This window comes from Apium graveolens, chromosome 4 (assembly GCF_009905375.1).
Source record: "Apium graveolens cultivar Ventura chromosome 4, ASM990537v1, whole genome shotgun sequence".
Classification (NCBI taxonomy): domain Eukaryota; kingdom Viridiplantae; phylum Streptophyta; class Magnoliopsida; order Apiales; family Apiaceae; genus Apium; species Apium graveolens.
This window is the reverse complement of record NC_133650.1, coordinates 86,394,093-86,421,765: the sequence shown is the minus strand read 5'-3', so window position 1 is coordinate 86,421,765 and position 27,673 is coordinate 86,394,093.

The window sequence follows — 27,673 nt, the reverse complement described above, 5'->3', positions numbered from 1 at the left end:
CACGAAATTCTGCAGTTTTTGGTCGAGTTTTGGGTACAAAGAAGTCGGACGGCGGTGCCGCCGCCAGGGAACCCGTCGGAGAAGACGACGGAGGGGCGAAATTACAGTTTGACCCCCCATTGTTTTCCAAATTCCAGTTTTCTTCCCCAATTTTATAAATTTTACACTTTTCACCTTATGACCAAAGTTTTAAAAGTTGACACTTTACACCCTCAGATGTTAATTTTAAATAATTTTATTTATTTATTTTAATTCCAAAAGTCATTTGTAATTATTTTTAAATTCAAAAATAAATTTGAATTAGTTAATTAATTTAAATTAATAAATTTTTATTAATTTAGTCAACAAATTTAATTATTAATTGATTAATTAATATAATGATTTATTAATTAATTTTAATTAATTATTTAATTGGATTTAACTATTCTTTTTTATTTAAATTCCAGAAAATAGTTTCGAGACTTGAAACATTTTTATAAATTATGTTTAATGCCCGATAATTAGTTATAAATGATTTTAAAGCTAATTTCGCGTATTTGAACTTCGCTATTTATTTTTAAAATGATTATTTACTCATTTTATTTCCGAAAAATGTTTAAAAAAATCGTATTAAATGTCAAAAAAAATATTTTAACCCCGAACCATCTTTGAAAATTTATTTTTATTGAATACCTTATTTGTTATGTACTACGTGTCATCTGATTGATGTGTTATATGAATATGTAACCATTGTTTGACTGTTTTAATCATATCTTTCAATCCGTAAGTCGGATTTGGGTGAAACGAAGGGTAGGTAGAAGTTTGTGTCAATTGTGTGACAGTTAGAATGTTACAAGATTGATTATTGATAGAAGATTGTTATGTATAGCAGAGGACGCGAGGCGTAGGAAAGGAAAGCAAGTGGTTGTTGAGTAGAACAGTTAGACGAGTGCAAGTGAAGTTGGAAATCATTTGAGTTAAGGCAAGTTTCTTGAACCTTTCTTATAGATATACTGCAAGTATTCTCGAACCTTCTTGTGTTATATTTCAAGTGCTTTGTATATACTTGAGATATATCATACGGTAGCATTGCTTAGCCCTAAACCCTGACCACATCTTTTGATATTTGAATTGTAAGCCATATATATTGTGAACCATTGATTGTTGAATTTCCAGATACTAAACCACATAAATACGATACTACTCAACAAATACATTCACACCATATACCAAACACTGAAACAGAATAACTTAAACATGCAATAACTCATACATTCTACAATACCTTGTAACATCAGAGAACCAAACCTTGTATAACCAGTATACCATTGTTCATCTATTATCTGATTCTTCAATAGACTTGAATCCATTCTCCATACATACTTTGATATACCTTTGCGATACTCGTGAAATATATTGTGCTTTTAAACAAATGTCTTATCAATGTTGATTATGATTATGTTTTATTGAATTACATTGTTTATCATATTGAATTTTTATAGAATTGGATGGTTTTCTGAATGTGGACCAGATTCGTGGTCAGACCAGATTCGTGGTCATATTACGCCAATGTGTGCCTTGGATATAGTATAGAGAGAAAAGTTATGTGCCTTGCTCGGGGTTAGTGTGTGAATGATCAGCAGCCTAACCTTGGTTTTTAAAAATTAAATGTGAATATCCAATTCTAATATTTGCTTAACAAGAGGCTTGATTTTTCTAATCCATTTCATTTGATTATGGCTTAACCTCAATCATTGTTTATATGACTTGCTGAGCTAGTTCGCTCACCCTTGCGATCATTTTTGTGTTCTTTTCCAGTTAAGAAGGAAACTGTTGATAGCGAGGATCCCCAGACCAGTGTTCGAGCTAGGATTCCAGGTTGAGTGTTGGAAAGAGCTAGCAGAAGTACTATGTTATAATCAAGAGTTTTACAAGTTTGTAAGAATATTTTTTATAAGTTGTAAGCTTAACTAGTTAGGATTTGGTACGATGTAATATAAGTTAAGGTCGTGGCTTGTTTTATACTTTAACCTGTTGCAATTCATGGATGTTTAGGGTCATTTCATATATTATATTTTATACAGGATTATATTTTGGTGTGACCCCCTAGTCTATGACCCGGATTTGGAGGGCATTACGGATTTGGTATCAGAGCTATAGGTTATAAGTCAATGAAACAAGCCTAGATTGTCGGGTTTGGGTAGAGGGTTAAAAATAGAGATAAATGATAAAAAGACAGGACATTGAGAGGTTGAGTGCGACTTTATAGTAGGTTTTGGTATGATTCTTGTTGCGATTTGAGATTCTTATCTAGCTGTGTTGATTTTTATATAGCAGCTATGGCATATCCTATTATCCCTGTACCATCCGATCATTTTGAGCCTTTTGTTCATGGACCACCATTCCCATCCAGATCTGATCCACATCCTGTCCTTTTACCAGTACTAGCTTTGTTAGCCCCTGTAGTGACCGTTGCACCTCTTCAAGCTATACCACCAGCCCCTGATGTGCGTCCACCTATCTGAGGACCCTTACCTGTGGATTCTGGTCCTACTTGACATTCAGTTGTGAGCGCATCTTTTTGGTTTACCCCACGCCCTGTTCCATACCATGTGTTTGAGGCCTATCTTATAGAGCGATAGAACCTGCAAGGACAAATTCGGGAGCTACAGCATATCGTGAATACCAGAGATGTTGAGAGAGGTGGGAGGGAGCTTAGAGACATAATTCATATGTTCCAGAGGGTAGCTGCTTCCAGGTTATATGGAGCTACTTGTGAGTATGCCACCCATGATTATCTTGTGGAGTGGGCCAGATGGGTGTTGGAGGAGTTTGAGGAGATTGGAGGTCCAGAGTTTCCTTGGAGCTAGATGATAGTGTTATGACAGATGTTATATGTATAGTAGTGATGTCGTGTGTTATTAGCAGACTTTTGTTTTGTATGTATAGAATAGACTTGCTGACTAGTGGATAGGCATGTTGTACTTTTTCTTTTGTTGAAGCATTTCACGCTTGTACTACCAACTCTGAAATATATATATATATATATATATATATATCAGTACCTTTTTTTTTACAGTATTGTTATTTACATTACTGCACGTGTTTTATTTTATTTTATTTGTTGCGCCGATTATAAACTCTTGTGATAACATCTACCTTTTCGCTTGATTGTTTACATTCTTTAAAGAAGCATGTAATTTACTTAGTTGAATAATTGAATGTTTTCAAAAAGAAATATTTTTGTTTTATAAAATTTTTTGTAAGAAAAAATTGGTTTAAAGACTAAATAAGTCGTTTGATTCTTTACAGAAGATGCCTCCCAGAAGAAACACCCGTGCTACTACCTAGAATGAATAAACCAACAACAACAACAATAACACAACCCAGAATGCAAATATAGGTCCCATAGACCCAATTGTGACCCAAATTCTTCAGATCTCGGCCTAACAAATCATCAACCTGACTCAAAAACAACAGAGAAAGGGCAATCCCCAGGTAATGTTTAAGACTTTTTAGGCGGTGAATCCACCAGAGTTTAAAGGTTCTTCAGTTCCAATTGAAGCAAGAGTTTGGTTGAAGGAGATGGAGAAGTCATTCACTCTAGTCAAGGTAAGAGAGGAACAGAAGACGGAGTTTGCAAGTTATTACCTGAAGAATGAAGCCGCCTATTGGTGGCAGTCTGTATAAGCATTGGAAGGTACAATGTTATTACGTGAGAGAGATTCAAGGAGTTATTTATAGAGAAGTATTTCCCTGAGTGTGTTTAGGATCAAATAGAATTGAGATTTCTAAAATTGAAGCAGGGAAATATGTCAGTAGCAGATTATAAAAGTAAGTTTGAGAGATTGTCTAGGTTTGTGCCATCTTATGTAGACACTGACATGAAGAAAGCTAAGAGATTTCAGCAAGGTCTTAAGCCATGGATTAGAGGAAAAGTAGCTATATTTGATTTAGATACGTATGCGGCAGTATTACAGAAAGCTTTGATTGCAGAAACAAGAAGTGAAATATCACAAAAGAAGAAGGAGAGTAAGAAAAGAAAGTTCAAGGGAAGTGAAGTACAGTCACAAGAAGGGAAGCTTCCAAACTTTAGTAATCAGAAGAAGGGGAAGTTCCAGCCAGGGAAGAATTTTAATTTTAGGAAGCAAAATATGGGCGACGGAGGACAAGGCAACCGTCCAGCCATTAGAAACCAACCGAATCGGAAAATATCATCTTTACCAGAGTGCCAGTTATGTGGAAAGAAACACGGAGGAGTTTGTAATAAACTGAATGTGGTATGTTATAGATGCAACCATAAGGGGCACTATTCAAGGGAGTGCCAGAATCAACCAGCCAGAGAGCAAGCAAATAAAGATCAACTTACTAGGAATCAAGCAGGCAAGGTTCTTGAAATTGGGTTTACATGTTTTAAGTGTGGGAAACCAGGACATATAGAGAAGGATTGTAAGACACCAACCAGAGTCAGTAATGCACTGAGAATTATGGGATCTACTCCGATAGTGAATGAACCTCCAAGAGCAAGAGTATATGATATGTCTATGAAGGATGCTATTCAGGACACTGATGTAGTGGCAGGTACACTTAATGTGAATTCTTTATGTGCTAAAGTATTAGTATAGTCGGGAGCAACTCAGTCATTTATTTCTCAATATTTTGTTGATAAGTTGAATTGCCCACTTGAATTATTAAATAAGATCATGAATATAGAACTAGTAAATCAAGAACATGTGTATGTTAACCAAGTCTATACCAATTGTGAGATTGAAGTTTCTAGAAATAAGTTTTATGCTGATTTGATACCGTTTAAGTTAGGTGAATTTGACGTTATTCTAGGAATGGACCGGCTATCTAAGCATGGCGCTCAGATAGACTTCCATAATAAGAAGGTGATTCTGAAGACACTAGATGAGAAAATGGTGATGTTTAGAGGTCAAAGTCAAGCAAAGAAGTTTTTAATGATTATTCAAACTAAAAGATTATTGCGACAAGGATGCAAGCATTATATCGCTTATATAATAGATAGAAGTCAGGAGCCAGCAAAACTTGAAGATATTCCAGTGGTCAATTAGTTTCCAGACGTGTTTCCAGACGAGTTACCAGGACTTCTTCCAGATAGAGAAATTGAGTATGCAAATCGACTTAGCACCTGGAACAGAACCCGCATCCAAGGCCCCGCACTGAAGCATGTTAGGAATATATTGTGCACTTGATGATAACTTAAACAAAACACTAAGTAGATTTTAGTTTTGATTTTGTAGCTTTCAACGGATGATCATTTAAACATCTGTTGAAAGAGTAGCTTATGTAATAATAAGATTAGTAGCATATTTCTGCATACTTAAATGGCTTAGTGAACTAGATGTTGTAGGATTTTTAAGTCATGTCGACTACTAGATTGATATGCAAGATAGGTTGGTTAATTGTAAATATTAGATGCCTTGTAATCTTCTATAAATTAAATGGAGTTAACTAACAAAGAGACAAAGCTTCAACGGATGATCAACATAAGTCTCGACGGATGATCAAACACAAGTCTCGACGGATGATTAATCCGAGTTTCAACGGATGATCAAATTCAAAAGAGCAGTTAACAGTGACTTGACAGTCACATGCGTTCATTGTATGCAAATAGAATGTGGCAGCCTAATTCAGGTTTTAGAGAACAAAGAAGCATTTCCATTTCAATACTAAACTGAAGATATTCAAAGATGCTGAAAAGAGAAGTGTAGCAGCATGAAATTAGATGAGAAATAGTTTGTCTTATTATCTTGTTTTTTTATCATGTAATTTGGTGATATATAAACCAAGGCTAGCAAGTTGAATAGTATCCAAGTTAGTAAGCAATTACCAGAAAAATAGATAAGGAAAAATCTGTAAAAAGAAATCTCAGTTATTGTAGTTCAACTTGTAAGCAGCTGTGTATATTTTTTAACACAGAGTTCTCTACTTAATATATATATCTCTGGTGGAAAAGTTTAATCCACCAGAAAGTTTTTAAATACTTGTATTTAAATGCTTTATGATTTGATTTCTATTTTACTTTCATTCCGCACTATTGCAAAATCAAACATATTTATTTATTTATTGAAAAATTGTTCTTGAAATCTAAAAAAAGTCAGAATTCCATTCAACCCCCCTTTTGTAATTCTTGTCTAGATTGTTTGGGAATAACAATTGGTATCAGAGCAAGCTCTTGAAGAACAAAGAGTTTAAATATCACAATAACTAACAAGATGAGCAGAAAAGATGTTGGAGTGAAGATTCCATTTTTGGACAAAGACAACTACCACTATTGGAAGGTGAAAATGCACCTGCATCTCCTATCTCAAGATGAAGCATATGTGGACTGCATTGAGAAAGGTCCACATGTCCCTATGAGAGCTGCTACAGGAAATGAAGCATCTGTCTTAAAGCCTAGAGTAGAATGGTCTGATCCTGATATTGAACAAGTTCATAAGGATAAAAAGGCCATGAACATTTTGTTTAATGGTGTTGATGGTGACATGTTTGACAACATCATAAAATGCAAAACTGCCAAGGATCTCTGGGACACAATTCATGTTATATGTGATGGAACTGAGCAGGTAAGGGAGAACAAAATGCAACTCTTGATTCAGCAATATGAGCATTTCCATAGTGAAGAAAGTGAGTCACTCACTGACATTTTCAGTAGATTTCAAAGACTACCGAATGCTCTAAAACTGCATCGAAGGGTCTATGTAACAAAAGACTCAAACCTCAAATTCCTTATATCTCTACCTAAGGAATGGAAGCCTATGACAGTCTCATTGAGAAATTCTCAAGATTACAAGGAGTTCACATTGGATATACTGTATGGGATTCTAAAGACCTATGAGCTTGAAATGGAGCAAGATGAGAAGCTGGAGAAAGGAAGAAAGAAGGGAAGATCCATTGCATTAGTTGCTGAGCAAGAAGAGGAGAAGGAGACAAAGCTTGAAGCTGTTGAATCTGCACCAAACCCTAGAGTTTGTGAAGGTAAGGGAAAAAGGCTAGTAGCTGACATGAATACAATCTTAGTCAAGATGACATGGATGACATAGATGAGCATCTTGCTTTTCTATCCAGGAAATTTTCCAAGCTCAAATTCAAGAAGAATTTTAGAGCAGCCAAGTCAAACAGAAACATGGTTGATAAGTCTAAATTCAAATGTTTCAAGTGTGGCTTGGCAGGTCATTTTGCATGTGAATGCAGGAAGCCTGATTTTGGTAAAAAGAAGTTTAAGCTTGTTGATTACAAGAAAAAATACTTTGAGTTGCTCAAGCAAAAGGAAAGGGCTTTCATTACACAAGAAAATGACTGGGCTGCAGATGGATTGGATGAAGATGAAGATATAAGCTATGTCAATCTACCACTTATAGCCAAATCAGATGAAACACAGGTCAGTTCATTAAGTAATCAGGTAATCACCACTAACCTAACACATTTATCTAAAGCTGAGTGTAATGCCATAACTGACATGTCTACTGAATTATATCATCTGCGTGTTACACTCAAGTCTCTCATTAAAGAAAACATTAAACTTAAAGAGAATAATTTGTTTTATAAGTGAAAGAAACACTGTGTTAGAAACTCAATTTGTTGAGTTTGAAAATTTGAACGTAGAATGCAAGAATGCTAAGGATGAACTAACTGAATCCTGTAAGAAAGAGGAGATTTTAAGAAAGCAGCTTGAACGAGAACATGAAGTAATTAAGGCATGGAAATCATCCAGAGATGTTCATGCTCAAATTACTAAAGTTCAAGGTATAGAATGTTTCTGTGATGAATCCCGGAAAAAGAGTAAGGAGAAACTAGATTCTAACTTGGTTAAAGGATTTTCAACGGATGTGGATTTGACGGATGATGAATGTTATTCGTAGAAAGACCAAAAGGATAATCCGTCGAAAGACAAAGAATCACATCTGTTGAGTGAAAGAAAGCCAGTTAGCAAAGCCAAATTAGCTAAATTGAATGAGAAATATGGATCAGTTTCTAAGAAATTTGTTCCAGGAGAAACAAGTCAAGTGAACAAAAATATGAGAGTCAATGTAGGACATCTATCTATCAAGAAATTGAATGACAGATTGGAAAAAATTGAAGTGAGAGCAGAGACTAAATGGAAAGGCAATAGGAATGGGAAAGTAGGAATTAACAAATATAACAACTACACACCTGATAAATATGCACCAAGAAAAACCCGTGTTAAGTGTGGTAGTGTTAATCATTTTTCTGTTAATTGCAAACTTGCTATGCCTGCTCCCATGTCTGCACCACCTTCATTTCCCAGCATGCCTACAATGCCTGTAAATGTTATGCCTGTACACAATTTGAATGCACAGTATGCTAACATGCCATTTGCACAAAATCCTTATTATGCTGCATTTAATATGCCACAAATGCCATTTAACATGCCTTACTAGAATAACATGTTTACACATAATATGTATTTCCATGTTAATCAGCCTGTGCATGATAATTCTGTAAGGATGGATGGTTTTAAGGGTTCTACTCAATTGGCTAAGGATGAATCTCAAATGCCTAAGTCAAATGAGGACAAGCCTAAGAAATCTAAGAAAAAGGCTAACAAAACAGGACCCAAGGAAACTTGGGTACCAAAATCAACTTGATTTGATTTTGTTATGTGCAGGGAAACAGAGAGAATCTTTAGTATTTGGATAGTGGGTGCTCAAGGCACATGACTTGAGATTCCACCCTGCTCACTGAGTTCAAGGAAAGAACTGGCCCAAGTATTACTTTTAGAGATGACAGCAAGGGTTATACTGTGGGATATGGCTTGATTTTAAAGGATAATGTCATCATTGAGAAAGTTGCCCTGGTGGATGGACTCAAGCACAATTTGTTGAGTATCATCCAGCTTTGTGATAAGAGCAACTCAGTAACTTTCAATTCTGAAGCCTGTGTTGTGACTAACAAAAGAAGCAACAAAGTGGTTCTCACTGGAGTGAGAAAAGGAAATGTGTACTTAGCTGATTTCAACTCATGAAATGCAGAATCTGTCACTTGTCTATTTAGTAAGGCAAGTCAAGATAAAAGTTGGCTATGGCACAAGAAGCTGTCCCACCTTAACTTCAAGACTATGAATGAGTTGGTTAGGAAATACTTGGTGAGAGGTATTCCTCAAGTGGAATTCTCAAAGGATGGACTGTGTGATGCCTATCAGAAAGGAAAGCAGATCAAGGCATCATTCAGAAAGAAGCTTGATTCAACAATCGAAGAATCTCTACAACTACTGCGCATGGACTTATTTGGACCAGTCAACATATTGTCAATCTCAAAGAAAAGATACTATCTAGTAATTATGGATGATTCCTCAAAGTTCTCTTGGACATATTTTCTCAAATTCAAAGATGAAGCTAGTGAAATCATCATCAATCACATAAGACAAGTCAACAATCATCCTGATTTCAAAGTAAGAAGAATCAGGAGTGATAATGGAACTGAGTTCATGAATTCTATGATGAGATTATTTTGTGAAGAGAATGGGATCATGCATGCGTTATCAGCAGCAAGGACTCCACAACAAAATGGATTGGTGGAAAGAAAGAATAGATCTCTTATTGATGCTGCAAGAACAATGCTTGAAGAGTCAAAGTTACCAACATACTTCTGGGCAGAGGCTGTAAATACTGCATGCTATACTTAGAATATTTCCTTGGTTAATCAAGCAAAATGCATGAAACCCTACCAATTGTTCAAGAATAGGAAACCAACATTAAACTTTCTTCATATATTTGGCCGCAAATGCTATATCTTAAGGAAAAAAATTGATCACCATGAAAAGTTTGATGCCAAAGCTGATGAAGGCATTTTTGTTGGACATGCAGTTGGAAAGGCATATAGAGTCTACAATCTCAGAACCAACATTGTTATGGAATTTGTACATGTTGTGTTTGATGATAAAAAGATTGAAGGACTGCAAGATGGATATTTCCATAAAATCCTCAAATTTGAGAATGTTGAGATGATTAGTGAAGATAATGATGATGAAAGTGATCAAGACCAAATATCTAAGGACAATGCAGAAAAATCTACAACCAATGAAGCACATAATTCAACATCCATCGAAAGACCAAGTGCATCATTCGTCGAAAGACAATCTGCATCATCCGTTGAAATGCAAAGAGTAACATCCGTTGATCCATCAATAGGAGTTGAAAGCCAAGTTAGATCACAATCAGAAAGAACTCCAATTTCAAGTCAAAGGTCCATCAACTCAGGGGGAGTTTCTTATCATCAAAACTTTGTCAATCATCAAGACAACAATTAGGTCTCTTCATCTAGAGCTAATCTACCTCAACAGAGAAAGTGGACTAGAGATCACCCATTTGAACTGATCATTGGTGATGCATCCTCAAGAGTGCAAACAAGAAAAGCAACTCAAGAGGATATCTATATAGCAGCTTTCTATCTCAGAAAGAACTTAAAAAGGTAGAAGAAGCTCTGTTGGATCCTGATTGGATTTTAGCTATGCAAGAGGAGCTAAACCAATTTGAAAGGAATAAAGTTTGGAAGCTGGTACCCAAGCCTAAATGAAAGAATCCTATTGACACCAAGTGGGTATTCAGAACAAGATGGATGAAAATGGCATAGTTGTCAGGAACAAAGCTGGATTGGTTGCTAAGGGCTACTGTCAACAAAAAAGAATAGATTTTGATGAAACTTTTGCTCCTATTGCAAGACTTGAAGCCATCAGAATTTTCCTAGCCTATGCAGCCCATGCCAATTTCAAAGTCTATCAAATGAATGTCAAAAGTGCCTTTCTGAATGGAGATTTGGAGGAGGAAGTCTATGTCTGTCAGCCTCCTAGTTTTGAAGACCCAAATTTTCCAGAATATGTCTACTATCTTTTGAAAGCACTTTATGGATTTAAGCAAGCACCCAGAGCCTGGTATGATACTTTGTCAAAGTTTTTCTTAAAAAATCACTTCACTTTGGCTCTAGTATACTTGTTCAAATTTATGTAGATGATATTATATTTGGCTCTACAGATGAAAAACTTTGTAAAAAGTTTGCCAAATTGATGCAAAGTAAATATGAAATGAGCATGATGGGAAAACTTACTTTCTTGGTTTACAAGTTAAGCAAGTTAGTGATGGAATATTTATTAGTCAGAACAAATATATTTATGATCTTTTAAAGAAGTTTGACCTAATGGATTGCACATCTGCAAAAACTCCCATGGCTACTGCAACTAAACTTGAATTAAACACTACTGAAAAGTCTGTGGATATTTCAAGCTATAGAGGCATGGTTGGCTCACTTTTATATTTAACAGCCAGTAGGCCAGACATCATGTTTGCTACATGTCTTTGTGCTAGATTTCAAGCTTATCCTAGAGAATCTCATTTAGTAGCTATTAGAGAATTTTTAGATATCTCAAAGGAACACCAAACCTTGGCATTTGGTATCCTAGAGATTCTGGTTTTGATCAAACTGGTTATTCAGATGTAGATTATGCAGGTTGTAAAATTGATAAAAAAAGTACAATAGGAACTTGTCAATTTCTAGAAAACAAGCTAATATCCTGGTTCAGTAAAAAGCAAAATTCAGTTTCTACTTCTATAGCTGAAGGTGAATCTATTGCTGCTAGTAGTTGTTGTGCACAGATTTTATGGATAAAAAATTAACTGTTGGACTATGGTCTACAAGAGAATAAAATTCCTATTTTCTGTGATAACACAAGTGCCATTGCCATAACTGAGAATCCAATATAACATTCAAGGACCAAGCATATAGACATCAAGTACTATTTCATTAGAGAGCATGTTATGAATGGTACTGTGGAACTTCATTTTGTTCCCAGTGAAGAACAACTTGCTGACATCTTTACCAAACCACTTGACGAATCCACCTTCACTAGGTTAGTAAGTGAGTTAGGTATGCTTAATTACTCCTAATCTATTTTGATGTTTGAACAAATTGAGATGCAACCAGAGAAAAAATTGATATTTCCTTTCTAAGATAAAATTTTGACAAAGTTAGAAATTGTATCTCAACGGATGTTCATTATCCGTTGAAAATGAATATCAGTTGAATTATATCATCTATTGAAGTATCAATTATTACTCTGGGTAGTTTTACCATTATCCGTCGAATTGCACTCAATCTTAGTCGTTGATTTTGAGCATTATCCTTTGAATTTACTTACAGCCTGTATGTATATTTCAACGGATAATCTTAGAATTTTGACAGTTTTCTTTATTCTTAAATGGCTATTTTGGGCTAATTTGATTGGTTACTTTATTTCACTTTTTAATTTTTGATAGTTTATTTTGAGATAGTATAAAAGCTTATTTCATTTCTACTCTTTTCTTTTATCATTATCAAAGCAATTTCTCTAACTCTCTTCTTCTCCAAAGCAAATACTCCCTCTCTGCAACTAATCTCAATCACAGCAATGGCATCCGTAGTCAAAATTATGTCTTCAACTGGGTTCGTCTGTGAAAAGAACAACTTTATGGCTCTGGTGAACAAGCAAATTCCGGCATCTGAAGATTATCACAAGATGATGGACTTCATACTGAACTGCAAATTGAGTTATGCCATGCTTGAGTCCCCAACCATCTACTGTGAAGTTGTTGAGGAAATTTAGACTACAACAGTGTTCAACTCTAAGGACAAAACTATTACCTTCACTTTCAAAGGTAATAAACACTGTGTTAATTGTGATACTATTGAAAAATGCTTTAAATTCCTGAAAATACCACACTTACTCCACACACAGATACTGATGTGAGTAACATGCTAGTTTCTATGGGTTATGCTCTTGATGCCACTAAGTTAGGTGATGTTAGGAGATTGGGTCTTAGAAAAGAATGGAGTTTTCTGTGTGATTCATTTATTGAAGTGTTTTCTGGCAAAATTAGCAATTTTGATGTTGTATCTTACTCACTTGTTCACATGGTTTATATGCTTCTTAGTGATAAGTACTTCAATTTCAGCACTTATGTTATATATGAGATAGGGAGTAAATTAGGGGATATCAAAAAGAGGTCTAAGAATATTTATTATGCTATATTTTTCATGATTCTAGTTAATTTTGTTTCTGAGAATCTCTCAATTGGGAACCCAACAAACAAGTTAGCTTGTTGGGTCCAAGAGAGGAGAATTATTGCTGATTTAAATAGGGGAAATCATCACAAGGATGTTACTCTTGTGTATATGCCAATCATGGAACTGCCTCAGGTAAGTAAGGTAAACATTTCTGTCTCTACTACTTCCCAACCTACTACTTCTTTGCAATCAACTGTGGAAATGGCATCTGTGACAGTGACCAAATAGATGCCTACCCAAGCCACAAAACCAAAAATCTTCAAATTCAAATCAAAGAAAGCCCCCTCTAGTTTCTCCCAAAAGAAACTGGTTGTAACATCCACATCAAGACAAGAGGGGAGTGTGAAGGGTAGTGAGGCTGGTGAGGGACAGTGTGAACATCAAAGAAGCCCTAAGAATAAGGATGGAGAGGTGAGTGCATCCCAGCCTAGCCACACTGCAGTTTCCCAACAAACTGCAGTGCTTGATAAGGATATTAGATCATTGCTAGTTCCATCCTCCCAAAAGGATGTGACTATTGAACAAAGCTCTCAGCCAAGAGCATATGCCAAGAGGGGGCCCCAAACTTATATTAGAAAGAAGAAATCAAAAACCCTTGGGGATACACAGGGTGCACACACTGTGCCTACTGCAGTCAAAGACTCATTTCATGCACCTTCTCAAAGTTGGGTTGATGTGGCTCCAATAAATGTGGAGTCACAACCAAAATCTTTAATTATAGAAGCACCTAAAACACCAAACTCACCCACAAATTCTCTGGATGTTGATATGATTCCTTAATCAATTCCTGATTCTCCATCTCTAACTCTCATGGAGAAGCCAAAATCTATAGCAAGTGAGCATCATCTTTTAGATGATTTGTTGGCTCACTTTCCATTTCTTTCTGATTCTACTGAGAATACTGTGCAAAATCTCAAATCAATCACCGCAGATTCTATAGTAGTTTCTACTCCAAACTCTGTCATTTCTACTATCTCGATGGATATTGTTTATCCATCAACCAGTGATTGTATCTTGACGGATGTGCTTAACAGCAGTCATCCGTTGACACTTCCAACTACTACTTCGACGGATGTTCCTCATCCGTTGAGTATCACTGAACAACTTCAAATTTCAACTACTGTTACAAGTGTAGATGATTTAGTGGTTGTACAGTCACTCTTAGGATTGAGGGAAGGAAGTGAGAGACTGAGTTGCTCTCAGGCAAAAGGAAAGGAAAAGAGTGAAAATCTGCAAGCTATTTCTTCCAGCTTGGCAAAAGTGAATGAGTGTAGTCCCACCTTAGTAGGTGAAGCTGAGGGTGTGAGGGTGGGTAGCCAAGGGGAGCCCTTTATGCAAAAACAGAGAGAATATGAGAGAAAAGCAGGTACAGGAGATACAAGGATGTAAACCATTGCTAGTGAGTCAATGAATGTCAGTGATGCAGAAAAGGAGAGACTGTTTCAGTAAGAATATCAAGCTGTAATAGATTCTATCTCTTTTGATGCTGAGACATTTACTCATCCTATTCCAGCATATCAAATTCTGGGTGGACGGGGCAATGAGGAGGCTGAGAAGATATTAAACTTGGTGCATACTCCTGCTTCAATTCAAAGGGAAAAGGATGCTATAATTGTTATGCCCTCCACATCGGGTAATGACTTTGAATTTGCTGAAGACTCATTTGGGGATGATGGTGAGGATGATGAGGATGAAGGCATGGGCATAGGGGGAGATACATAAACTCCATCATGGATACTGCACAAGGAATGCTCTTATTCACATCTACAATCCATACTATTCAAGCTTATCCATGACACCCAAACAGCAATTCAAGCATCCACTAGTGCTAGCACCAAAAGACTACTTTCAGCTCACCTAGAATCTCTCCAATTACATAAAATTTAGGCTCTTCAAAAAAGTCAAAATGTTGATGCCATCAAACAGGAAATTGGTGAGATTAAACAAGACTTTGTAGCAAGGTTGGATGTTAGGCTTCCAGGCACCACCATGACATAAATAGCTCAAAAGCTCAGAAAGGAAGCTGATCTGAACCGAAAGGTTGAGGCCATGGATTCAAGACTAACAAATGTGGACAAAATCAGTGGCCAAGATACTTGCACATTAGGAAACTCAAACCAGCCTACTACAACAGTTGGTGGCTGCACAAACCTTAACTTCCACTCAACTTGATGCTAACAAAAAGGGGGAGAAAGACTCTATCATTCCAGTTAGCCAGGGGGAGTCAACAAGTGAGGGGGATAGAGTACTCAAGATTCAAGTACGTAAAGTGATTGTTCCAGCAATTGCTTTCAATAAGCCACCAACTTTTGACAGCATTGATCTAATTAATATAGCATCAGCTAAGTTGGAGTTAAATGACAAATTGAAAAAGCTTGATGTAGCAGCAGTAGAGCAAGAGCTAGATGCAAAATGGAGGAAGCTTGATGAAAACATCAAGAAGAAGTTTGGTCCAATTGGGAAGCAATACAAGGTCTTCTCTCACTTCTTCAAATTGAGTCAAATTTCAGCTAATGAAATGAGCCTAGGGAACATGGAAAGGGTTCAACCCTCATCAATCAAATCTCCAAAGGCCAGTGTGATTTTTCAGCCAAAAAGAGATTATCCAAAGAACTCAGAAAAAAATCCACTAGAACTATCCTAGAAAAATGCCCTTAGACATCGGTTATAAACCGATGTATTTTTTTTTAAAACTGATGTCTTCGCATGTGTAGAGAAAGGTAGGGGTCTTTAACATCGGTTTTTAGCCGATGTTAAAGATGTACACAGACATCGGATTTTTTAGCAAACTGATGTATAATTAGCCCTTTTTTGAATAAAATGTTAAAACCAGATTGTCAAAAATGATATTTAGGAGGTTAAATAGCATTTTAAACATATAACAGGGAAGCACTTTTAATTGATAGACATCAGATTCTTAAACAAATCGATGTCTTAGTTCGTATTTTACATCGGTTCATTGGCTAAACGGATGTTAGACATATATTATAACATCAGTTTTGTTTGAGGAAGTGATGTGAAACTTCTACTTTAAAATCGGCTTTCTTTCGTTTTACTTTTATATACTTGCACAAAGCGATGTGTTTTAACATTGTAGACATCATTTTCTTTCCAATAATTCGATTTGTTTTGTTGGTTTAGACATCGTTTTTAGTTTGAGTAGGTGATGTGTTTTTATTTGATTCACATCAGTTTTATAACAAGAACCGATGTTTGAGTTCTTATTTTTTTAAAATAAGCCTGTGCATTTGTGCATAAACCCAGAAAAAGCAAAAAAATTACCAAATGAACATCCAACAAATAACCAAATTATATACTAAATCAACTTGCATGTCTACAACCAAAATCCAACCGCATTCTCTGATAACCAACATCTGACCATTCCGACGTCCAACAAACAACCAACATCCATATCTACAACCAAAAACCAATCCACCTATCCATATTCATCTCCATATTCTAACTAAAATTTATACAACTTAATATACGTCTAAAATTTACCAACATAAGAGACCACTAAAGTTTGCAAAAGCATATGGTTCCCTTACTAGTTTGCAAAAATCAAGTCATTAAAAACTTCTTATCAACTCCTGGATATATTCTGCAGCCTCCATTCGCACCTCGTCAAGCTCGTCCTTCGTATAAAACAAAAGGAATAATTAGATCAAGAAAGCTGAAGGGCAATCTCCTGGATAAGTAATTTCTTTTGAGATGCATTGATAACACCTTTACACTCTGCATCAACCAAAACATCTGTCATAATAGCAGCAGCATGGCCTCTTGGTTCCTGTGAACCTGAATCCCTTCTTAACATCAACACCTGATAATGAAAAAATAAACAATAAGTCGCTGTCATTTCTTTTGTACAATATCGGAGGATTTTTCTATTTTAAGCATATCTCAGCAAATAGTGACTTCTCCTAAAAGGTAATTTTCACCACAAATCTAAGAGACCATAAAAGGCTCCCCGTCTATTTGAACTGGAAAAGGACTTGAAAGATGTATTTTTATGGTTTTTCCTTGGGCTAGCCTCTTAGCCTGGGAAAGTCCAACCTGATAGAAAAATAAGAGCTTCTGTGAATTCCAGGGTTAATATATCATGTATTGGCATCTTGGTGAACATTATTATATTATTCATGAAACTCATGAGTTATGGGTATATATAACCCTCCATCTAATTAAATTAATTCAGTAGGTGTAGGAGATAATGTGTAAATCAGGCAAAAAATATTAGAGGAAAGCCTTTACATATTAGAAAGTACATAATTATCTAATATATCATATATTAAACGCATCTTAATATAGTGATAAATATGCATATTCTCTAATACGAAGTGAACATTGCACTAGGCACAAAACATATATGATTATACTTACCGGCAACAGTTTAAGCAGTTTAAACATTTTTCTTAAAGCAACAGATCACTGCCACGCTACTAACTGTATATTTACATTTGCAAATCAAGACATAAGAGTGAGAGCAACAGGAAGACAATTACATAGGCGACTGACAAAGTAAGACCTTGAAACTGACGACTGATAAAGCAACTGACTAACTTACATTACATAGTCAGCAAGACATAATATTGTAACAAGTAAAAAAACTAGTTTTCATATTAATTTACAAAGTCACTAAGCCTTAACATTTACACACTGCTATACTTTTTGTTTGTTACCTTTTTTACATTCTTCTTCAGTTCTATGCAAAGGAGTGTCCTACTGTATATGATAATCGTTACTTCTACAAAAGTGATAGATAGGTGCTGACCCAGAAAAATATTGTTATAACTTATAATAATTTTCCACAACGTTTTAAGTAATACAGATTCAACAGTTGGCACATTAATTTACGCCCAATTTATCGACAAATTAGCCTACAAACTAATTGGAAAATGAAAGAGATTACCTGAAGTTTGCCAAGATGCCATGCTCCATAAACGCATACAACCACTAGCATTTTATCATGCATGTACTGATGACTAAATTGATCATCATGCTCATAATCATTTTGCCAAAGATCCACACCTCCCATATAACTGCCAATATTGAGCATAATTAAACCTTCCGCATCCTGAAAATTTACAAAAAAGTTTTGTTAAGCTTACATTTAAAAACTTTATAGAAGGAAAAGTTCTTCAGTATATAATTAATCATAACTGATGTACCTTTGGAATCTGAATGTCCTTTCCATCAACATCAAGCCACACTTGCCATGGTAAGTCTGCACATGTTCTGTCCATTATATCCCTAGCCCCTTCTTTTGCATACCGCAATTTATTCACAAACTAGTCAATATTTAAGAAACCATAAAAACATATAGTTCATGCAATTGGAATTTAATACGTCAGATGCACAGACCTGCATGCTTATTTAGGAAACTGAACACCCTGGATAGATCATTTCCGGTCCCCAGTGGTAGAACTGCAACAGGTGGCGGTGACTCAAAGTTATGTTTCTCAATTGCATCAAGAACCCAAGCGACAGTTCCATCTCCACCACAAACCTAAACTCTAAAATATTGCGCATTACTGAATAACTTCAAACCAGCCTCAGGCCCTTGCGAGGAACTGAGTTCAAACACCTGAAACAGGAAGTGGCTTTATTTAGATACCTTAACAATATAATTAAATTTAAAATATTAGACATTAAAATGGACTTATGGATAGATGCTTTGACTTTGAATACAAAAGACACCTTTGGTAATATATTTCTAAGCAAAAAGGTGAGACCTTTTATATGGCAGAAAGCCAAACTATATGGCGTGTCTGATTCATAGTTTTATTAGGTGCACGCTCCATTACATACCTCTTAACCTACAAACTCTACAGACCTATAGAATTACCAATATAGACACGTAATGCACTTAATACACGAGTAGGAATCACCAAAAAAATCTGAACATATAAATTAAAAAAATACTTGGTTCAGAAAAACGCAACTACATTTCACTAAAAATATAAACACAGTTCACCTTAGTTAGTAGGCTAAGATAATTCTATCTGAACATAAGCCATTTGTCATAGGGTAATACAATTCTATGCTAAAAGACATACAAGGTTATTCTAGTGGATAATGATAAGATCAATTGTATCAACAACGAATGCAACACATAAGGCAAATTGCATGACACAGATTTTTTATAAGAGAATAAGGCATTTCAGGCTCAATACTATTAAGAGCATTTTTTTGTTTGTAACAAAAAATACTTAGTACTTGAAGCATAAAGGTTCCAGTGTTGAATCAAGTACAACCATGAGTATTGTAATTATATCTACCAAAATTTTTCAAAACTTAACACCCTTTAAGAATCAGGAAAACTCATGTTTTCCTAAATGCATATATACAAGCTTTGCATATTTCGATGATATATATTACCTAAATCAAGACAATTCTATACTGCAAAATCGATGGATAAGGGAAGTTTAACTTCTTCCACGCCTTCTTTTTCTCTCTTACAGAAGCCTTTACCCAATACAGAGATGTCTTTCTCTACCATTTAAGAAATGCATATATAACAGCTATAAATCTAAATGAAGCTGTAACTAACCATCCAAAATTTGGACCATAAGAATTTGAGGTACTCAGCAAGCTATTCAATAAACTAAAATCGATCATTGTGAAACTAGTCCGTCATTATCTATCTCAACTCTTTTGGCAGCCTACAAGGCTGATGATATCCAAATCCAAGCAGATTCTGGATGACCCTAAACCACGGAAATAATTATAATCAGTCCAAAGAAGTAATGAGTAAAGAGAAAAACTATTTTTATATGAACAAGAACCCTGTACACCGCATGATCACTAGTTATATGCAATAGATTACATACAGCCAAAGTTAAAACCTCTAAAAATCTTAATGAAGGCAATTGTATAACCCAAATGCTAGAGGATTCGATAGTATGCTACACTATGTATTTGAGATTGCCACTATCAGTGGTGCTTAATTTCTTGTAAAAGGACTGGGATCACTAATTTTATTCAAGCAGAAACACATGTAGCACAGAACAAGAACATACACAACATAAACTAAACAGGATCCATACACATGCATCTATTAAAATTAAACAAGAACAAGGAGGAACACATGCATCTATTAAAGTAAAAAAACATACACATGCATTTGAAATCTTACCTAATCAAGCAAACCCACTTCAAGATTAACCAAACCCAGCTCCAGAGACATAAAATCAAACTCGAAAAAACATAAAATAAAAAAAACTCGATTATAATCAAAACATAAAATTTGAAATTAAATTCAAAAAAACATAATTTTCACACACTAATCGAGTAGTCCAGACTTCCTTCAAGGCTCTTCAGCACCAATCGACCTCGATTTATGAATTAATCGAGTTTATTAATTTATATAAATTTTAGGGGTTTTAGGTTAAAGAGAGTGAGTCAGAAGAGAGACAGTGAGAGATGAGAGAGAAGAGAGATAAGACAGTGAGAGAGAAGAGAGAAGAGAGAATGAGATAATGAGAGAGAGAAGAGGGAATGAGAAAGCTGAGAGAGAGAGAGAGAAGGGGGAAACTGTTTTGGTTAATGGGGGAAACTGAAAATAAAAAACTTGGTTAAGGGGAAATTTTTTGGTGTATTTACGGGGGAAAGAAAGAAGCGGGTGTTTTTTATTCTTTTTAAAAATGATTATAGACATCGGTTGGTTTAGATAGTAATGTCTTACAACACCTTTAACATCGGTTTTAAAGCAACCGATGTTAAAACTGCTTTTAACATCGGTGACATTTCTGACCGATTTTAAAGGGGTGATGTCGTAGGCACTATTTCTAGTAGTGAGGCCAGATGAAAAGAAGCTGCTTGCAAGGTCTATTGCTTTATCCAAAGATCCCAGAGACACGGTGTCAAAGAATAGAATTGCTAAAATCTACATGAATGGTAAACTAATCTATGTGGTGGCTGGACATCCACAGTTTGCAGAAGCTAAGAAAGAGGAAAAGGTGAGGATTAAGCAACAATAGAAGCAAGCAGCTTTAGAAGCCAAGAACCTAGCCAGGGAGCCTGCAACCACAGAAGTTACATTGCCTGCTGTGACAACTGAAAATCTGAATGAAGGAAAGAAAGAAGAATCAAAGCAGAAAAAGAGGAAGTTTAGATACAAACTCCACTCAAAAAGGAAGCCAGACTTTGATGAAGATAAGGAAGACTACTTTCCAACCCAATCTACAACTTCAAGCCAATCAGCCTTACCTACTGTGAAGGAGGCTGAATTTAAGGTTGATCATAACATCACCTTTCATGGTGAACCTGTTGTTCCTAAGGATGAACCAATAGATTGGGACATCTTGCCTCTCCCTGATCTAAACATTCCAATCTTTGCCAAACCAAGAAAGACAAAGAAAAGAGCAGTCAAAACAGTTAGGCCTGTTAAACTTCAATCCAAGTCTTTGGCCAAACCCAAACCTACTGTCAACAAGGGAGATTAACTCTTCATATGTGACATCAAAGAATTTTCAGACATAAATCTCTATCTGGATGAGCTAGAAGAAGTTAAAGCTATTGATGCCTACAAGCACCTTCCAGAGAGATTAGTCTTCAGGAATAAGGGTGGTAAAGAGATAACATGCCCCCTTCATAGAATTCTCAATGAAGGCTATTCAACTTTGGTGACTGTCTTCTCCTCAATCGAGAAAAACTTTGGATTCAACATAGTTGCCAAGAAAATGGTACTAAACAAGATTGAGGAGATAAGAAATAACTGGAGAGGACCAAATACACTCTCGAGAGTATTGAAAATCCCTTTTACTGGAGATAGGGTGCATTTGAGACCATACTGGATTATGGAGTTCAAGGATGAAAAATACAATAGAAGATTCTTCAGATTCGAAGATCAGCTAAATATTGCAAGCAATGAAAGTCTCAAGGAGATGCAAGAAAAGCTGGATCAGACAAATGAGGATGAATCAGAATTTTTCAGACAATCCAATATCAGATTGAAGAGAATTATGTGAAGCTAGGAAAGAAGTCAAGGCAATCAAGGAAATGATCTAAATTTGCTCAGTCTAAAGGAGCACCTTGAAAATGATCTGTAAGACACTCTACAAATCTTTCTTTATGAGAATTTTCAATAAACTGCAGCACTTGTAATTTTTATCTACTCTATTTCATTCTGTATTCATAGTGTGTTTTGTTATCATCAAGTTTCTCTTAATTTATGGCTACAATTCCTAGACCTAATTTGGGGGAGATTGTTAGGAATATATTGTGCACTTGATGATAACTTAAACAAATAACTAAGTTGATTTTAGTTAAGTGATTTTGTAGCTTTCAACGGATGATCATTTCAACATCCGTTGAAAGAGTAGCTTATGTAATAATAAGATTAGTAGCACATTTCTGCATACTTAAATGGCTTAGTGAACTAGATGTTGTAGGATGTTTAAGTCATGTTGACTACTAGATTGATATGCAAGATAGGTTGGTTAATTGTAAATATTAGATGAAATGGAGTTAACTAACAAAGAGATAGTCTCAATGGATGATTCACAAAGCTTCAACGGATGATCAACATAAGTCTCGACGGATGATCAAACAGAGTTTCAACGGATGATCAATTTGAGTTTCAGCGGATGATCAAATTCAAAAAGGCAGTTGATAGTGACTTGACAGTCACATGCATTGATTGTATGCAAATAGAGTGTGGCAGCCTAATTCAGGTTTTAGAGAACAAAGAAGCATTTCCATTTCTATGCTAAACTGAAGATATTCAAAGATGCTGCAAAGAGAAGTGTAGCAGCATCAAATTAGACTAGAAATAGTTTATCTTATTATCTTGTCTTTTTATCATGTAACTTGGTGATATATAAACCAAGGGTAGCAAGTTGAATAGTATCCAAGTTAGTAAGTAATTACCCGAGAAATAGATAAGGCAAAATCCGTAAAGAATTTCTCAGTTCTTGTAGTTCAACTTGTAAGCAGCTGTGTACATTTTGTAACACAGAGTTCTCTAATTAATATATATCTCTGGTGAAAGTTCAATCCAATGTTATTACAATCAAATAGAATATAAGAACTCAAGTAACAAAACACAGATTTTATTTAACACAATAAACTCTGTTATAAAGAACTGTTCTCTCTCAGTGATGAACAAATTATCACGAGAGCTGTTAGGGTTACAATGAATAATAATCTCGATTATGATAACACATATAGTGTAAACCCTATGCCTGTGTTTATATACTACACAGTTACAAGATAATCTTCTAATTGATATCGAATACAATTCTGCTTCCTAATATATATCAATCAGTTATCTTTTCTTCCAAGTATTCTATTCCTTATAGAATTCTTCTCCATGCATATTTCTTCTTATGTTTGTCTTGATCTTCCTTCCTTTTAATCAACCGCCTTCCTTATCTGAACGTCTCCTTAAGTCCTGATATTATCTCCTGATAAATATCTCCTGATAACTTAAATTCTAATATCTTAAGTCATGACTTCAGTATAAGTACTGATTTCCAGTTAAGTACTGATTTGTCCTGTTAAGTAAGATCTGAAAACTAAACACAAATCATATTAGACATGACATCACAAATATATCTAACAATCTCCCCCAACTTGTAAATTAGCATAATATACAAGTTTAATAGATATTTGATGATGTCAAAAACATTAAGTACAAATGCATGAGAATTTGACTAGATAACTACAACTTACAGTCCTTGTAGCTTTACCATCCTCAAGGTCTGATAACAGCTTCAGTCTGTATACACTTCAGAATTTATGCAGTTGTAGATCTTTGAATTGGCTTCAATTTTTGATCTCTTTGATATCAGGAGTTGTTCTGAGATAGTTCTTCAACAAACATCTCTCAGCATATTTAAGTTCATATACCATCCTCCTTTTAGCATTCTTCAATTCAACTGTATCTTCACTAGTTTGAAAGATAGCAGCCCTGAGATCACTTATTTTAGCTTTCCTTATATCCTGATCTAGTCTGATGATATAGGCTTTATCAGACTCAAGATTGAATTCAAGTCCCTTAATACCAGGATATGTAGTGATATTTCTTCATCCATGATTGACACATATAACTTTACAGGTTCATCAATTTTTCTTTGCCCTTGGATCTTGGATCTACCTCCACTTGTGATTTGGCTTTGGTTGCCTCAGAATTTGTCCTTTCCTTAATCACAATACCCTTAAGTTTTGGAAGTTTCTTTTCAACAATAGAAGCTTTAGATTTGGAGTTGACTTTTTCTGCTTTAAGTCTAGCTTCTTCTTCCTTTAGACTTTCAAAGTCCATTCCAGGATTTTCTTTAAGAAATAATCTCCTTGAAATTTCTTCATCAAGTTCCAGATGTTCACTAGAACTTATCCTTTTACCAGTATCAGAACTTATTCTTCTTCCAGTATCAGAACTTGTTCTTTGTGTAGAAATTTCAATTGTCTTTGATGAAGATCCTTTACCTTGACCATGACCTCTACTCATTCCAGAGTTTCCTTGGTCATCATTTCCATCATCCTTACCTTTCAGTGATTGAGTAGATTTGCATTTGGACTTAATTACTTTCTCCCCCTTTTTGGCATCAGCAGGTAAAAGAAGAGAGACAAGTTATTCCACTGAGGATTGGATCTCATTGAGTTGAGTTTGATGAGAAGCTTGATTCTTTAGAATTTCATCAATCTGAGCTTGTTGCTTCTCCTGGGTTTTTTCAATATACCCAATTATGTCAAAGAATAGCTTGAAAAATCTGTTCTTTTCCAATTTTATATTCATATCTTGCTGGATCAAAGATTCTTGAATTTTATTCACCTTGTCATGAGTTATTGAGTGTTGACCTTGAAGGTGCCTATTACTCATTGCAGTAACTCTCAGCTGTGCCTTGAAATCATCATTTATCAACATTTCATCAGCTTTGGCAAGGTGCTCAGCAAGAATTTTTTTAGTAGGAACAAAACTAACTGAGTTCCATTCCTTAGTCCACTCCTTTCCTCTAGGATTTTCACTGCAAGGTACTGGTGCACTCTCTCTAACAAACTTCTTTATCAAATCAGCTTTACATGGAGCTTGTTGAGGTGCATGTCCTGATGGACCAGCTGCATCAGCATCTACATTTGCAACAGCTTCACCAGTGAGTTCAGCATTATCAGCATCAGAATTTATGGAGCATGCAATATCAGCATCCTCTGATAAAATAACAGTATGTGAGGCTATAGAGGCTTCAACATCATCCTCTAAATTCTGATCTGCAACTAAGTTCTGATCAACAGCCAAATCTTGATGCCCACCTAAAGTCTGATTTTCATCATCCAGATTCAGAATTGGTGTGGTTGGAATATCTTCATTGAAATCAGCATCTTGATTCGGTGTTGTTGGTGGAGTGAGTTGAGTTGGTGGAGCTTCCAAGTACAGAACCTCAGGCACAACCAAGTTATGAATATCAATTTCAGCACTTGTACCTGGGTCTTTAGTATATACTGGATCAATTACAGGAGACACAGGAGGTGTAGACACTTGCTCTGGAATATCCTCTTGCTCTTGAATATGAGATTTTTGAGCTGATTCAGCAGTAGGAAGTAATTCAATTACTATAGGTTTTGTTGGGATCAGAGATTCCTGACCCCCTTCCTTAGCTGCTGCTTCCAGAGTTTTTTCAGAGTGTGATGAAATACTTACAGCCCTCCCGGCTCTTTGCTTTTTAAGTCTCTTTATAGAATTAGAGACTTTGGGAGCTTCATCATCAGAATTTAGCTTTCTAAGCCTTTTGAGGGGCCTAGAACTCCCAGTTTCAGTATTTTTCTGAGAAGAGATTTTCTCAGCTTCTACAACAACAGGTTCTGATATGGGAACATGTTCCTCATTGTCTGACTCATCTCTCAGAACAATTCTCCTTCTCTTCTGTTGAGATTGAGGTACTATCTTAGTCCTCTTGGGTTTTGAAGATGAAGGCTTCACAGGATGTGCTGAAGGTTGAGGTTGAGATGACTGTGATGGTTTGAAATATGTCCTGATGGAGGGTTGAGTAGGTTGAGGTTGAGAAGTTTGAGGTTGATGAGAGATGGTAGGTTCTGATGGCTGTTGAGTTGGCTGTAATGTGTTGGTGGGTGGAACATCAGGGTAAACAGATGTGTATGTTTGTGGATCAGCATTTACCAGAATCTGTTTTACTAACTGAGGAATCTGTAAGGGTCTCTGTACTTGTTTCTTAATGTCAACATTTAACAAATCATTAAAAGCCTTTTTTGCAAGCTTAAGGGTGGAATTAAATCACTGGTAGGTTGGGGTTCATCAGCACAACAGAAAGTATATATAAGCTGACAGAATCTAGCAAAGTATACTACAATCCTATCCTCTGTCATCATATCCCCTATGAAACCTAGCACAACACTTGTAAAATCAAAATGAATTTGATGAATAAGTGCATACCCGATTTATTGACTCATGATGGGAATAGCATCAAAATTAGCGCACTTATTGGCGAATTCCTTAGTGATACAATAAAAAAAAGCTCCATTTCTTTCTGATATTTGCTCTTTTTAGTTGACCCAGCTTTCCCAAACTTTTCTCATAGCCCAGACTGGCCATGAGCTGCTGTAAGACAGGATCCTCCACTGTTGAGAATGTGCAACCTTCAGGTAAGTGGAGAGCTTTACGAATTACTCCAGGTGTAACAACATGCTCGACATCTCCTGATGTAAAAATGATGCTTGGAGTACCAGTAGCACCACCATCATCAAAAAGCCCAGTTCTCCAAAATGTCAGCACTTGTTGGCTTGAAATAGTTTGAGGTTGGGTCAAAGCATACCCAATCTCACTATGAGCTAATAAATCTTGCACAAAGTGCAAATCTGATGGAGCTTCAGCCTTGGTCAGGATTGCAGCATAATTATTTGGGATAAACTTGGCTCCATCAACAATTAAATCCTTGGGTGCCATCAGAAATAAGTGAGAAGTTAGAGTGCATGTAAGGTGTTTGAGAAAATGTATGTAAAGAAAACCGTTAGAAAATGTGAGAGAGAATAAGAAAAGAGAGAGAGTAGAATAAAAATGAAAATAAAAGATTTGAAAATATTTTATCTCTTTTACTTAGATACCCCACGTGACAGCAGTTAATAAGAAGTGGAACAACCCTTTACACCTGTCTGGCATGCAGCAGTTAAGGCAAAAGTTAATGGGCACGGTAAATAAGTAATAGTTACATTGCACGTTCAGTTTTTAAAAAAAACTGTTCCCACTAAACAAATGATTATTACTGCTTTATCTCACATAAACCAATATTCTGTAAAAATATGACCGTTCAAGTAATGACCAAAAATAAACCAAGTAAATAAATACTGCCACGTCAGCATCAGAACTTGATTCTTATCAGGATTTAAAAGTCATCAGAATATGGCTCCTTTACTTGAAAAGTGAATGTTTATTCCTGTAATTCTTCACACAAATACTGATATGGGTACATCAGAACTTAATCATCAGAACTTTCATCAGTACTTGTCCTCAGAATTTATACAACTGACACTTAAACTCTTCATCCAAAATAACATTTATCACCACAGTAATTTTCATCATTCATATGGAGTGTATGTGTGTGCATTAAGCTAAATATAAGACAAAGAGTAAAGTCTGATTCACTTCAGTACATCTTAGAAATAAGGC